At 31.0% G+C, this 15246-nt stretch overlaps 1 pseudogene; it reads left to right on the forward strand.

Moving 5' to 3' along the window:
* The window catches only part of LOC107021065, a 73836-nt pseudogene that overhangs the window by 17251 nt on the left and 41339 nt on the right, over positions 1–15246 (forward strand).

Genomic DNA, 15246 nt, shown 5'->3' on the forward strand with positions numbered 1-15246 from the left:
TATATATATATATATATATATGGATTTATTTACATTCAGAGGGGAATGTTCACCCATCTCATCCATTTTTCTTGGGGATGGAGAACCCTGTATGTTGGTCTCAGTGTTTTTAGTCTTCAAATCATTCTCCATTTTTGCAATTCTTTCTTTAAGCTGGAGATTTTCTTGTAATAAAACCTTATTTTTGTAATTTAATCTTTTAAAGACTTCTGTCATTGAAGAACAATGATCACAAAATATAATTTTGTCTGTGTCTTTTTGAATTTGGTATTGAGGAATTTTGTCTGGATTCTATTTAAGAGAGGGAGAGATATAATAGTTTGGACCTAAAACTCCCCTAGCATAATCTAATGCTTCAGTAAAATCATTAAATCCTTTAAAAAGTGGTTTAGAAACTCCTTTAATAGATTCTAAAACTTCTATCCAAGTTTGAAAAATTCCATTTATCTTACCATGTATGACAACATAATATTTAAACTTATTTTCTTTATTTTTAGTAGAAAAGTAATATCCTAAGGCATTTAATACTGCAATTATATATTTAGTGTCTTTTTTGTTATGAGCTATCCAAATATTATCTATTAAACATTTCTGTTGTTTGTCTAGATGATATATAGGCAGATGTCTAAAAGTCCAATTAGATGATTCATATACTATTAAATTATGTTGTCCAAATTGTAGTCTTTCTATCTTATTATCATCCATTTTAGTTAATGGTCTGAAATGTAGGTTAGATAATATTGTCTGTTTATATAAGTCTGAACAATCTGGGGTTGGAGGTTGAACTCCTTTGCGTTTGTCTTGGAGGGATGGTCTCATTCTGTAAAATTTAGAATTTAAACTTTGATCAATAATCTACTTAGTTGATCTGCAATACTATTATCATTTTCCTTGATATGCTCTAAAATTATAGAATGCTAAATTGATATAGTATCTAAAAAATTTAGCCATCGTCTTCGACTACTAGTTTTATCATTAATTTTCTGATGAAATTTTACTATAGCTTCACAATCTGTTCTTATTAATATTTCTGGTTTATTTAGAATGTAAATTCTAAAACTATTTAAACCATATATTACAGCTAAAATTTCAACATCTATACTAACTTTATTACCTTTTTCTTTGAATTTTCCACTTTGGTAAGCACATATTTTTTCTTCTTGTTTAGAACTATATTTATGTTGTCTTGATTTTAATACTGCACCCCATCCATCAAAACTCCAATCTGTCTCTATTATTAAATAGTCTGATTCTAATGGCATATTAAGATCAGGAATATTTTTTATTTTTTCTTTTATTTTTTGTACTAATTTTATGTCTTCAATATTAAAAAAAATTTGTCCCTTAGTTCCTGTCTTAGAGTATAATGATCCTGCTACATTTCTTAAATCCTTAATAAATGGTCTTGCATAATTAATTATTCCTAGAATTTTTGTAAATCTTTTAAATTATTTAATTTATCTGGCATGTCTAGAGCTTTTTTAGCTATATGAAGTTGTAGATTAACTTTTCCTTCTCCTAAAGTAATTCCTAAAAAGTTTATATAGTTTTTACATAATTCTATTTTCTTTTTACTAATTATTATTCCATTACTAATAAAATCTAAAAACTGTTTGTAAATGTCCAAAGTGTTCTTTTACATCTTTACTAAATACTAAAATATCATCTACATATACTAAAACAAATTTTTTATATTCCCCAAATATTTGATCCATTTTTCTATGAAAAATTGGAGGTGCGGTTTTTAACCCAAATGACATAACTAACCATTCAAAATGTCCTTCAGGACAGGTAAAAGCTGTCCATTCTATACTATCTGGATGCATTTTTATCTGCTTAAAAATATATCGTTGTTTTGATAACTATATAGTTTTTTAAAATTGATAAAGCATTTTTATACTCAAAATATTCTTGTATTCTATACATTTTCATTTCATGTATAGAAAATATTAATGCATCATATTGATAACCAGTATGCCTATATACTTGTTCCATTTCGAAAATTGCTTTATCCATATGAAATAAAGCCCTTTTATGCTTCCAAACTCTTTTTCTTATGCTATGCAAAGATTTTTGTAGAAATTTCATTTTTATGCTAATATATGCATGTATTATGCGAACAACATGATATGTTAATATCAGATATTATCATGAGACTTTCAAATATTTTTTGATTCCCTATAGGTACTAAGTAATTTTTCTTAATGTCTAAGTTAAGTATAAGTACATATAGTATATTTGTAAAATTAATAAAATTTAATAAAAAGTTTGCGTGTATACCTTTCTTCTCTTTTGTCGATTAATAGTCTTTATCACTACTACAGTAGTTCTCCCTTTAGGCTATGAACAGTGTTTCACCCTAACGACCTCAGTCTTTGGCTACTTAGTTACTGTTCCTCCCTGAGGCTGAAGATCGCAACCTTCACTTACGACTATTAATGGAGTTTTAAGAAGAAGGATATAAAAACCAACTGTTTATTTCATATCATTAATTTTACATACAGACTATAATATACTTTATATAATACTCACAACATTAAGGAAATTACTTTTCCCTGGCGGGAGAAGTTACTACTTTCTAAAACTCATACTTTTCAAGGTACTTAGCATTTTTCTAAGATGTGTTTTTCTTTCGGAAAATGTAGTCTATCCTCTCAGTATGAAGTTCCTCTCCTTTTATAGATATAAGGAGGGACTTATTACAAAAGAAAATTATTTCAGGGATTTCCTAAAATATTACATAATTATCTTTAAGTCCTTGGCCCTAAAGATTCTTTTGTGATAAGATAATGGATGCTCCATTGTCTTCTTTTGAATAATTGGTCGACATGATATGACCCTTCTTTAAGTCCTTGGCCCTAAAGATTCTTTTGTGATAATATAATGGGTGCTCCATTGTCTTCTTTTGAATAATTGGTCGACATGATATGACCCTTCTTCAAAGGATTGCTTTCTGACGTAAGTGCTTACATCATCTTCTTTGTTTTTATGCTACATCAGGCATGATCATGATCTAGCATTTTGCATGCTAATCTCCATGTTTCTTCAGTGGCTCCTAGCCTGTGAAGTTCTATGTCCAGTATTCTTTCTTTAAGTTCTTGGGACTTATTTTTTCCTTTAGTAATTAAGACCCAATCACTGTCTTGATCGATGACTCTACAATCATCTTTGTTAAATCTGGTTAGAATAGCGTATAAGGATTTTATTTCCAATGCCCTTCTAGTTTGAATCCATTTTTTATTAAGGTGAGGAAGTTTTTTATCAACTCCGGTCTTAATTTTCTCAACTGAAATGTAGTTGAGTGTAGGATAATATGCTTGCCAATCTTGACACTCCATTGATATGCTATGGAATCTGCAATAAACTCCATTGCCTTGAGCAAAATTTTTAATTGCCACGAACAATTATGAAGGTAGATGGGACAGTTCTTTTAGATCGGGTCTTGTATAAACACGATCTAAATATCCAAACTCGAATAATTGAGCTGTAAAACTTGGTATTCCGTTAGGAAATATTGATATTCTAGGAAACAAACTTGTTGTTCCTAAAACACCGTAAGTTTCTCCACTTTCTTCCGGAAGATTATATATGTATCTGGTAAAAGAAAGATACTCTTCTTTCTTCGGGTGTTGTTTTCCAACCTGAAAAGAAGAAAATACTTTTGTTCCTGACAGAACTTGGTTAGTTTTACTTTCTGGTTTCCCAGATATAATTTTTACAGCTTTGGCTGAAGATGAGCATGTTGCTTCATTTGCTCAGCTTTTTTCCTCATCTTTAGATGTGAAAACTGGCATATCCGTGCTTACCATCGAGATGTTTTTGGCACTGAGTGCTAGTGGGACATCTCCTGCCACTTTTTTGGGATTAATATTCCCTTTCAGATTTGAATTCTGTGAAAGACGTGTGTCCAGATGTTCACATAAAATTAAGAATTCTCTCATGTTTTCAGCTTGAGTGGTACTAAGCTGCTTCAATTCAGATTGTAGCATCCGAGATTGTTCAGAAAATTTTGATAACTCGTCTCTTATTATGAAAAGCTTTTGGCTTTTTTCATCGATGGACTCATCCACTGTCTTCATTTTTTCGTATATCCTATTTACCAGGATTTTTGCTTGATTGTCCATATTGGACGTTTCTGGAGATGAAATCTGCAAGAAAATTATCATTTCCTTTAATGTATTCTATTGAAAATGTATAGAATGATAATAATGCCTATCATCTGTGCAACCTTCTGTATTGCGGTTCGGAAGGTAGCTTATTAAATATTAGCCCTGAAACTTGTGTATTATCAGTTCTAATAACAAATTGTTTAGGTAAAAGAAAAACAGAAAATTTTCTGATTCCTCTAACAATTGCTAATAATTCCTTTTCATTAGTGGAATACCTTGTTTCTGCATCATTAAAAGTACCACTTGTGTATCTGCAAATTTCATTTAAATCGGTTTGCAACAATGCTCCCCAATGATAATCGGATGCATCAGTTTGTAAAATTAGATTATCATTATCTTCTGGTAATCTGAGTTTTGGTAACTTGGCACATTCCTCTTTTAGACTTTTGATACACTTTGTGTGTTCTTCTGTCCATCCTAGTCTATTGGATTTTCTTATTAGTTTTTGTAGAATATTTCGTTTCTTTGCTAAGTCTGGAATAAATTCTCCTGAATAATTCAAACACCCTAGAAATCTTTGAATTTCTTGTTTTGTTGTTAATTTGTCAGGAAATTCTATTATCTTTTTAGCAATATGAGATTGGAGTTCAATTCCATTTTTTGAAATAATCATTCCTAAAAATTCTATTTCATTTTTGTTTATGTCAGCTTTTTTCTGACTTAAAACGATTCCATTTTTTAGACAGATTTCTGAAAATTCCTTCAGATGTTTTAAATGTTCTTCATATGTTTCTGGTCATATTAGGATGTCATCTATGTAGACTATTAAGAAATTCTTTTCTGAGAATATTTTATCCATTTTTCTTTGGAAAATTTGTGGTGCATTTTTTAGCCCAAAAGGCATTACTAACCACTCATAATGGCCATTAGGGGTACTAAAAGCAGTTAACTGTACTGATTTTTCTTCTAATTTTATTTTCCAAAATCCACTTTTACAGTCGAATTTTGAAAAATATGATTTTCCTTTTGCAAGGTTAATTAAATTATTTTTATTTGGGATAAAATAGCCATCAAATATGCAGTTTTTATTTAGCTCTTTATAGTTTATTACCATGCGAGCTTTTCCTCTTTTGATTTCAGCATTATTTCTTACCATAAATGTTGGGCTACTATGAGGACTTTTACTCATTCTTATTAGTTTTAGGTTGAGTAATTCTTTAATTTGAATTTTGAATTCAATTTTGTCTTCTTCGTTGTAGAGCATGGGTCTTACTCTAATGATTATACTAGGATCTTTTAGAGTCAATGTTGCCCTTTCATGATATTGCTCCCATTTTTCTAATGGATTTTCTCCATATGTTTTCTGTAAATTTTCTTTAATCTTTTCTAGATTAAGACATTTACAAGTGATTTTTCTTAGATTTTCTAAATATTTTCTTTTAAAATTGTCATTATGTTTTTCAAGATTATACGGATTTTGTATTCTTGGGATTTTGATATAATGTCCACAAGGAGTTTTTAGATTTATCATATACAAGGTCTGATGATAATTTTGAAATTGTTGTATAAAATCATTTCCTAATAATAAATGTGTTTCTAGTTTATCATAAGCAAATAATTTATTTATAGAAACAATTTTTGATCCTAAAATTATTTCTACCTTTTCTTTAGATTTTGAAAGTTTTTCTTTATCTCCTGTGATTCCTATCATAGAGATGTTAGTTTTATTTATGTCCCAATCCTTTATTAAAAAAGATTTTGCTAGACTTGCTTTAGATCCATTATCTATTTGACAACAAGTTGTTAATTTGGTATCATAGAAAGTTATTTCTATGAAAACTGATACTTTGAAAATTGTTTCTTTTGGCATTTATACTTTTTGTATGAAACAAGTTTCACCATTATATAACATTTCTATTCAATTTTTTCCTATGCTGTAATCTTCTAATTTGTTTAGGAATAAATTTCCTAAAATTAATTCTTGATCACTTTCGTGATTTGTAATATAACAAGGAACTGTTATTCTTATGGTATCAAATTGTATAGGTAAATTTACCATGTTTTTACAACTAAAGTAATTTCCTTCAAAAGTTTTGTAGGTATAATGTTCTCCTTCGTAAATCGGTATTCCATCTATTAGGATACCTTTTACGTGGTTAGCAGTTGCTCCTGTTTGTATTAAGATCTCTTGATACTTTCATTCTGTTCCATTATATATTCTTCCTTTTATTTTTGTAATATTTGGAGTTTCAATATTTAAATAATGCCTATTAGATATACTTTTTCTAATAGAATTTTTTCCATACTCTATTGAAAGCCTAGGGTTACTAGTACTTCCTATTTCATGTGTTTTTCCAAATCGAATTTCATATTCATCTGGAATTTGGGCCTGTTGAATTTCTGCTTCAACAATTCTTGCTATTCCTGCACATTCTTGATCTATTTCGATCATTCCTTTATTTTTATACACTTTGCCATAATTTGAATTTGTAACTGTGTATAATGCTTGGTAATATATACTCATTATATGATTACCTGGTTTAAATAGATCATTTCTTTTGATTTGAAAATGTAAACTCAAAGCGTCATTAAAATCAGCATCTTTGAGTGATATACAATATTTTGGATAGTATGTAAATAGGAGTTTTGTATATGCTAGGTTTCCCTCTACTATACCAAGATTTCCTTCTCTTGCATTTATAAATCTTTCATCTGATAAATTTATCACTATTGGACAATTTATTCCTTCTTTGAAAGTTGATTTAACTAATATTTGAATTCCACCTAGATGAACATAATTCATTTTCTTTCTTTTTCTTTCAGGAATTTTCCTTAGAATTTGATCTACCATCTGTTTTGTTAACAGGTTTAATTTATGCTATCCTGTTGTTTGGGTAATTTCTATTACGTTTTCTATTTCTTGATATTCATGATAAGAAATTTTGTCTCTTGCAAACATTCTTTGCATTCTGCTTAGCAGATTATCTTCTATTTTAAGATATAGTTTTAATCCTTGGATTTTCTTAAAAGTTTCTCCATCAAAGGTTGCTTTTAAAGCATAACCATGATGGTCTCATCTGTTTCTAAAATTTGTACAGAATTTTCCTTTTCTTGTATTTCTTTATTCATTTAGTCAGATTCTTCCGAATTGGTTGAACATTCTTCATAAATTTCTTCAAAGAAATCATCACTTTCTATAGATTTTACTGATTCGAGATCTGAATCAATTTCTATTCTATCTATTTTTGAGATTTTTACTCTTTTCTTGTTACATTCGTAACTTTTATGACCTTCTTCTCCCCAATTGTAGCATTTGCATTTATCTTCTGTTTTTGACAATTCTCTTTTATTTTTATAATATTTTTTCTTTGGTATATATTTCTGCTTAGAGAAATTTTTTCTTTTTATTAACCCTTTTTTGATCTGTTTTCTTTTTTTGTAAAGTCTATCATCACATCCCCATTGAGTAGATGCGTTGGTGTCTTTACAATAAATTTGTGTATTTATTCTTTTAGCTTTTCTTTGTATGTTATGGGACATACAAAGTTGACCAAGTCTATTTCATAGGAAATTTATCCTTTGTCCAAGAGTATCTCCCTTTTTATTTTCTTTTTCGTATTCTTCTCTAAAGTATTTAGCCCAGAAACCTGGTAATTTTTTATAGTATTTTTCTAGATAAGGCATCATTTCCTTACCGTTATCAAATATTTTATAATAATATTCTTCGAATTCACAAGTGTATTCTTGAATATAACTCATTTTACAAATTTGTAATTTTTCTAATTTCTCTTTAGCAATAGTCCTTATCATTTCTTTATTTTCTTTTATATTTCCTTGTCCTCCAAAGAATTCATTTGCAATGTATTGCTTTAGATTTGTTATACCTTCTTGAATAGAATTTTTTAATCCCTCTAAGGTATCATTTTTTATTATATTTTCTGCATCTTCAGTTAATCCTGAAAATCAGTCATTTACTTTTCCAATAAAAGTGTTTATTATAATGATATATTTTTCTTTCTCTGTATAATTTCTTTTTCCTCGTAGGAAATATAGTAGCATATTTTGAGACCAGAGGTCTAAGCTATCTTCTGGATCTCTTTTGCATTCAAGATCAAGAAATTGTACACCTATATCCCCTGTTGAGAGTCTATTCGGTATAAATCTTGACTTATCACTATTATGATAGTTTTTTGTAAAATCATTTTTCCTTTTTGCTTTATTTGCAAAAAATTTTATCATCATTTTCTGGCTCTTGCCATTCTTCTTTCATTGATGTTGATGCTTCAAATTTACCTTGGGGTCCTCCTGTTTCCCCTTTATTCATGAATACATTTAATTCTTCTAAAAGACTTAGATCTTCCATTGAATAAACCAGCTCATCAAGTTCATTCATTATTAACTTCTTCTTTTGATTTAGAATTAATTTCCACTACAGAATTATATTCTAGATTTGTTTCTAGATCATTTTCTAAATCATATAATTCTTTTCCTTTTTGCTTATCAAGAAATTTTTGGATTAAAATTTCATCCATGCTTCCTTTTTGATAAGTGTTTCCACTTGCTAATTTTTTGTTTAGTAATTCTTTAATATATTTATGACTGACTCTTTTGTCAAATCTTTCTGTTTTTTCTATTATATTTGTTTTTCTTCCTGAAATATTTTCTTTAATATATTTTATTTCTATTTCTATCATTTTTAACCGTAAGGTTAATTGTTTATTACTTTCTATGAGATCTTTTAGTAATTCTGAAATTTCTGAAATTTCTTTCATGCTCATTATTCTAAAAATTAATAATCAGAGGTATCAAAGAAATTATAATTTATAATATTATATCTTTCTTCTTCTCTTTTATTTTGTAAAGTAATTTTCTTTACAATCTTTCTTTTTAGATTTTCATCTAATTCTTTTATTGCCTGTAAAATCGATACAAGAATATCAATTTCTATATACCATTTAGGTTTTATAAATGTAAAATCTGTGTCCATAATATATATATTATAGTAGTTTTGCTTTAAAGAGGAATGCCTCTTTTGTCAAATAATGTGAGTCCCACTTTACTCACTACCACACATGTGTGGAAAAACTGTAGGGACGCGTCTTTACTTTATTTTAAAATAGATAGGCACTCAATAAGGGATAAGTATTAACAGACAATACATCAGACAAAGGACTGATAATAATGCAAAAGAGGGAATCATTTCACGTGCGATGGGGCCCAATGCGCACCCGGCGGAAAAGATAAGATTCTTTTTCATTTTGGAGTCCGGAGTTTGAAGTCCAGAAGTGTGTATATAAGAAGACATTATCAGAAGAAGAAAGTAGAGCGAAAAAATCCACAACCAGCAAATTCCAAAGTCTTCAATCTCTTTCCTCTTCAGAACTACCTTTTATATATNCAACCACACATGTGTGGAAAAACTGTTGGGACGCGTCTTTACTTTATTTTAAAATAGATAGGTACTCAATAAGGGATAAGTATTAACAGACAATACATTAGACAAAGGACTGATAATAATGCAAAAGAGGGAATCATTTCACGTGCGATGGGGCCCAATGCGCACCCGGCGGAAAAGATAAGATTCTTTTTCATTTTGGAGTCCGGAGTTTGAAGTCCAGAAGTGTGTATATAAGAAGACATTATCAGAAGAAGAAAGCAGAGCGAAAAAATCCACAACCAGCAAATTCCAAAGCCTTCAAAATCTCTTTCCTCTTCAGAACTACCTTTTAAAAAAAAATAAAAAAAATATAAATATTTTCAGTTCTTTGTTTAAAAGTTTGTGTTAAGTCAGTTTGGAAGTTTTTCGGGTTTCCCGAAAGGGAAACTTCACTCTGTTCTAAAGAATGTAAGTTTTCATATTTACGTTTCTAGTAAACTTTCCATATATGTAAATTATGTGTGTTTGGTAAATTACATGTGATATGTTAATTATTTGATAAATTTATGAATATATCATGAATCTATATTACTTAGTATATGGTTAGTCTCTTAGCCTCTTAAAAGTATCGATGGATTAACCTGTAAATTCCTAGGACATTGTTAGGTTAAACTAAATGTTCTTAGAGAAGAACTATGAATAACCAAATCCGGGGTGTGGTTAAAGAAGACTACTTTTAAGAACAAAAGCTAAGAGAAAGAGATGAACAGTAATAATAGATTCATGAGTGGACAAAGTCCATAAAAAAAAGGGAAGAAAAACTAGAAACTAATATGATAATTACATAATAGAACAAGAGAGTGAAGGAGTACTGAGTAGGATTGTATAATTTAAAATTTTAACGAATTTATTGAAAAAGCCCCTACTTCTCACTTATCTATTGAAATATCCCCTACATAATAGAACAAGAGAGCGAAAGAGTACTGAGTAGGATTGTACAGTTTAAAATTTTAACGAATTTATTGAAAAAGCCCCTACTTCTCACTTATCTATTGAAATATCCCCTACTTTGAAATATCTTATAGGAAATAGTTCATTTTTAGGGAGCTTAGATTAATTTGGGAACTTCCCTCCTTTTTTTCTATTCCTACATTGTGAAAATGAACTCTTGCATCATTGTATGGGACTACAGTTCTCCCTATCAGTACAATTCCACTCCATTGCATTAGTACTTTCATTGTTCCTACTTCATGCATCTTTACCCTTTTACCATGCTTGAAGCTCAATTCAACACCCTCTTGAATCAGTGAAGGCGCTGTAAGAATCAATGAAGAAGCTACAAGCGAACAACAAGCGTATGCTTTATTCTATTTGCTATGTGCGCTCACTGCAACTAGAGAAGCTGCGATTCTACTCCACTTTCATTGATACCCAGAGATTTTAGATGCTTCAACTATCACATTAGTGCTAGACTTAGCTTATGATGATAGTAATACCAAGGTCGCTGTGATCGTGAACTCTTATTTGGATTCACGTTTTCATGTTAAAGTTGTTGGGGATACAATACTAAAATCCGTGAGTCTCGACAATATGTCCAGTGCTTTTATTGTCACGACCCAACTTGAATCTACACCTTAACTTTCTCGGTTAAGCTACCGAGTTTTCTTCCTAAAGGCAAAAGACATAAGCTTGACATTGTGTTTGGTCGCAAAGTGTTCCTTTTAAATCCAGAAAGTGATATTTATGCAGCATTTCGTTGTCCCCATGTAGCCACTGGTTTGCTTCAACATGCTTTTGGCTTACACAGCCGCAAGTGGGTAGTGAAGTAGTGATACTATGTTGTGAATATAAACGGAAAACCTAATACTTTTAATGGATTGTCATCGTTTCTGCTAATGTTTTTTTGTGTAATGAGTTACTTACTGAGATTTTTGTTGCCACCTTGAACCACATCTGGGATAGGGATGTCAATGCTACTAGTAGAAAAGATTTTTTGGTTCACTAACAGAGTAACTCTGTATCCCAAATAAGTGGCAGGTTTTCCTAAGCATTTTGCGCATACGGACGTTACAACTTCGTTGGTTAAGGAACCAAAATAGCCTTGTGACAAAGATCCTACATTAGTTCCTTCCATCTTACTACAATTGAATTTCAAGCTTCTGTTTTTACTTCCTTGTGTTAGGCATGTCTAATTTTTACATGATTCATATCATTGCTGCAACACATGTACATGGTTACATATTCTTCTTCGGCCATGAAGAACACTTTGTTTTGCCGACAATAGGGTGTGGTGGGGGTGGGGTTGGGATGGGCACATTGCTACTCATGTTGTCCTTGACTTGAACATTGAGGACAATATTCTTATTGAGGGCAGAGGTTTTGTTGCAAATCTGGCCATAGTGAAAGAGCCATTTGGGCAGTTAGCAAATTAAATACCTTTGGGACCCTGGCTAAAAAGGAGCATGTCCACTTTATACAAGAGAAAATAGTTCATTAGGGCTTATGCTATGTGGTTGTCTCTTTATTTTCAGTTGGTTAGATTAATTATGAAACATCCTTCCCTTCTTCATTTTCTATTATATAATGTGAAGATGAACTCTTACCTTATTGTATGCGATTACAGTACTCCCTATCAGTTCGATTCCCCTTCAGTACAAATCACCTTAAGTACTATATCACTGGAATATTTTGTCGTTGATGTTCATCATGGGCGCATCTTCTTCCTTTACTGTTCTTCTGTTGTTTTTTGTTGGCAAGTCCCTTTTTTAACGATTAAGTGACAAGTTTATGTCTATAATCCAGATCTTTCTGTCAAACGGAAAATTGAAAAACATCGGGAGAAAGTACTTTGATGTGATAGTAAGCTACAAAGCAATACCTTTGTTGAACCTGTACCTTCTTCAACTGGGAAAAAGTCCAAGAAGAAAAGTAAAGTTCCGATAGCTAATGATACTGCTCAACAAGGTCAAAAGGTTCGTCACTCTTTCATTTTAAATATTCAATTCACCAATTTCAAGATGTTATGGCTGCTTCTTCCTTGCCACAATGGCCTTCTCTCAACAGGGAGAAAAATCTTTTCATTTAAGTGCACATCCCTAATAGATCCTCATTGTTTATTTCTTCTTAATTTTGTGTTATTAGGATTCGTCTGGTGGAGATTCTGGCATGGTTGACATTTGGGACGATAAAGGTGTCTTTATAATTAGAGACTTTTTGTTCCTTTTCACTTTTGTAGTAAAATGACTTTTCTTATATATCCTTCATTGCATTGTTGCAAGTGTGGTCATCAAAACCAAAAGGGTACACTGCTTTCTCCTTCCCGTATTTGAATTTTAAAATTCTTTTCTCCTCTTTATCTTTTTGGGCCACTTATCTGGAACATCATTTTCAATTTTAGTTTCCTTATGCATGAAAAACATATTTCAGATCAGCTGAAGTTTTTCCTTGTATGAACATGCCATAAGTTTTATTAATGTAGCATGCCGTTCTTTATGAGGACTACTATTTTTGCCTTAAAATGATTACTTCGAAGTCCATTTAAAAATGATCAGTCTTAAGTCTATTGAATCACTAAGCATCTTTGAGATAAACCTTTTCCTTGCACATCCTCTGCATGCTTATTTGCTCAAACGATAGACGAGAGTAAAAAAGGAAAGAAAGGCATGAGAAGGGATATAAAAGATTATCGTCGAAGGTAATGGACCTAAATAAGCAAAATGGATGTTGAGACTCATTAGAGCTAACCCTAACTATCTTTTGTGAGTGATGCATAGTTGATTGATTAATTGATCAGTAAGTTTCCCATTGCTCAACACAGTTTCACCATTTCATTTGACAAATTAGATTATGCAGATACAATGATCTGTAACGGATACAAAATTTTATAAAAAAAGATATCAGGCATCCAAAAAGAAGTCAAACTTGGATTGTTTTATATTTTACTCATTCTTCATTTCGGCAGTTTGAAATCCTTTCTTTTAGCATCATTGATGCTCTAGGCTATCTAAAGATCTTGATCAAAATATATGATGCATGTTTAGATTGGGATTTCATTTTTGAGTTTGTTTTTTCTGTACTTTCCTGCTGTTGTGGAATGAAGTCTTATTATAATTTTCTATGTCCGCGGATGAGGTGGGTTGAGTGGTGACACTAGCTCATTTGGTTGCATTACCAAGATGTTATAGAATCACGATTAAAACAACTAAAATGAACAAAATAACCTTCATATAATCCATTTTGTAAAATTAAACAGAACACATATTTAATCCTACAATATAAATCATGTATTACAATCCTTGTATTACTCTATTCCCCAAGATAAAATCCTTACATTACAGTCCTCGCATAACTTGTCTCTCAACAAAACGACCCCTGGTGCATATTGTTTGTACCTCCTTGTCTTCTTCTTTCTCGATCCATTTCTTCACTATTGTAACTGTGTATATTTATTTATGGTCCTAAATCTCGAGTAGTTGAATTGTAAACCTATCACTTACCCTAGAACAATTTTGCATATGTACTTTCCGGTAAGGGAAAATACAGATCTGCATTAGTATATTTGATCAGTTTTATATGTAATGCATGTGATAGAAGCCCAAGACTTTTGTTATACCTGCTGTGGGGGTTGAGCCTCCATGATGTTCATTCAATCCCCCATCTGAAAGTCATCAGGTAATTGTGTCTGCATGTCATATTTTGTTATTACCAAGTTCCTAGTCCCTACAATTAATAATTCACTCGGTATCTTCTGAATTCAAGATGCATTAGCTTGTGCTGTTGCAGATGGAATGCAGAAAATTTATCGAAATGAATTGGGACCGAAGCCTATTCCATTGATTATTTCTGGATAAACAGTTAATGAAGAAGATGTAAGTTGAAGTTGTTAATGTCTTGTTAGTACCTTTTGACCATGGTCCTTGTTGATACCTTAGGGGCTATGTTTTCTTATACTTGGTATAAGTATTCACCGATGATTCATTTGCTTCAGATGTATTTCCTTGAAGCAGATAGTGGCAGTGACACGGAGAATGAAAAACTAGTGGAAGATGGAAACACAGATCTGGAGAAAAGGTAAGCTTCTATATTGCTTGTCTGTCTTGATAGTTTTTTTTATTGAAACATGTTCTATTGTTTGCTTGCTGAGTACTCAGGATTATTTAAAATTATAAAATTACTTGAAAATCCTGCCATCATACTTTGAACTATGCAATTTATTCAGCTCTATCTATTCATATTCGTGGAGTCCCCTTATAATAGTGAATGTGAGCTTCTTTGACAATCTTTGAGCTTTAGGCTTCAGAGAAATAGATGGCAATTTAATGTGTTAAATCTACACGATGAATTATGCTGACAGTAAATTTAATTACATGTTAATCTCTGGACACTGGTTACACCCAATTAGACATAGAGAAAACTTATGATTACTTGAATCGGGAATATTTGTGGAGCACACCAGAAGGATGGGGTTTGGCATCACCTGGATTAAGGGTGTGTTAGGTATGGAGGAAAATGTTTTTCATTGAAAATGTCTTCCTAGAAAATCTTTTCTTGGAAAACAAGTAGGTTTTGAACTTATTTTCTCATATTTTGTTGGTGAAAAGAAAATATTTTCCGGAAATGATTTTAAGTGTTTGATTTATGAATGAAAAATGTTTTTGAGAGACATCTTTTATTTTTACTAGAGTAAAAAATAATTTATGAAATTAATTTTTTTAAATTAAATTATTATTTTTTGGGGTGGGGGTGGGGTGGAGGATAGTG

The sequence above is a fragment of the Solanum pennellii genome, chromosome 6, assembly GCF_001406875.1.
Source record: "Solanum pennellii chromosome 6, SPENNV200".
NCBI lineage: Eukaryota > Viridiplantae > Streptophyta > Magnoliopsida > Solanales > Solanaceae > Solanum > Solanum pennellii.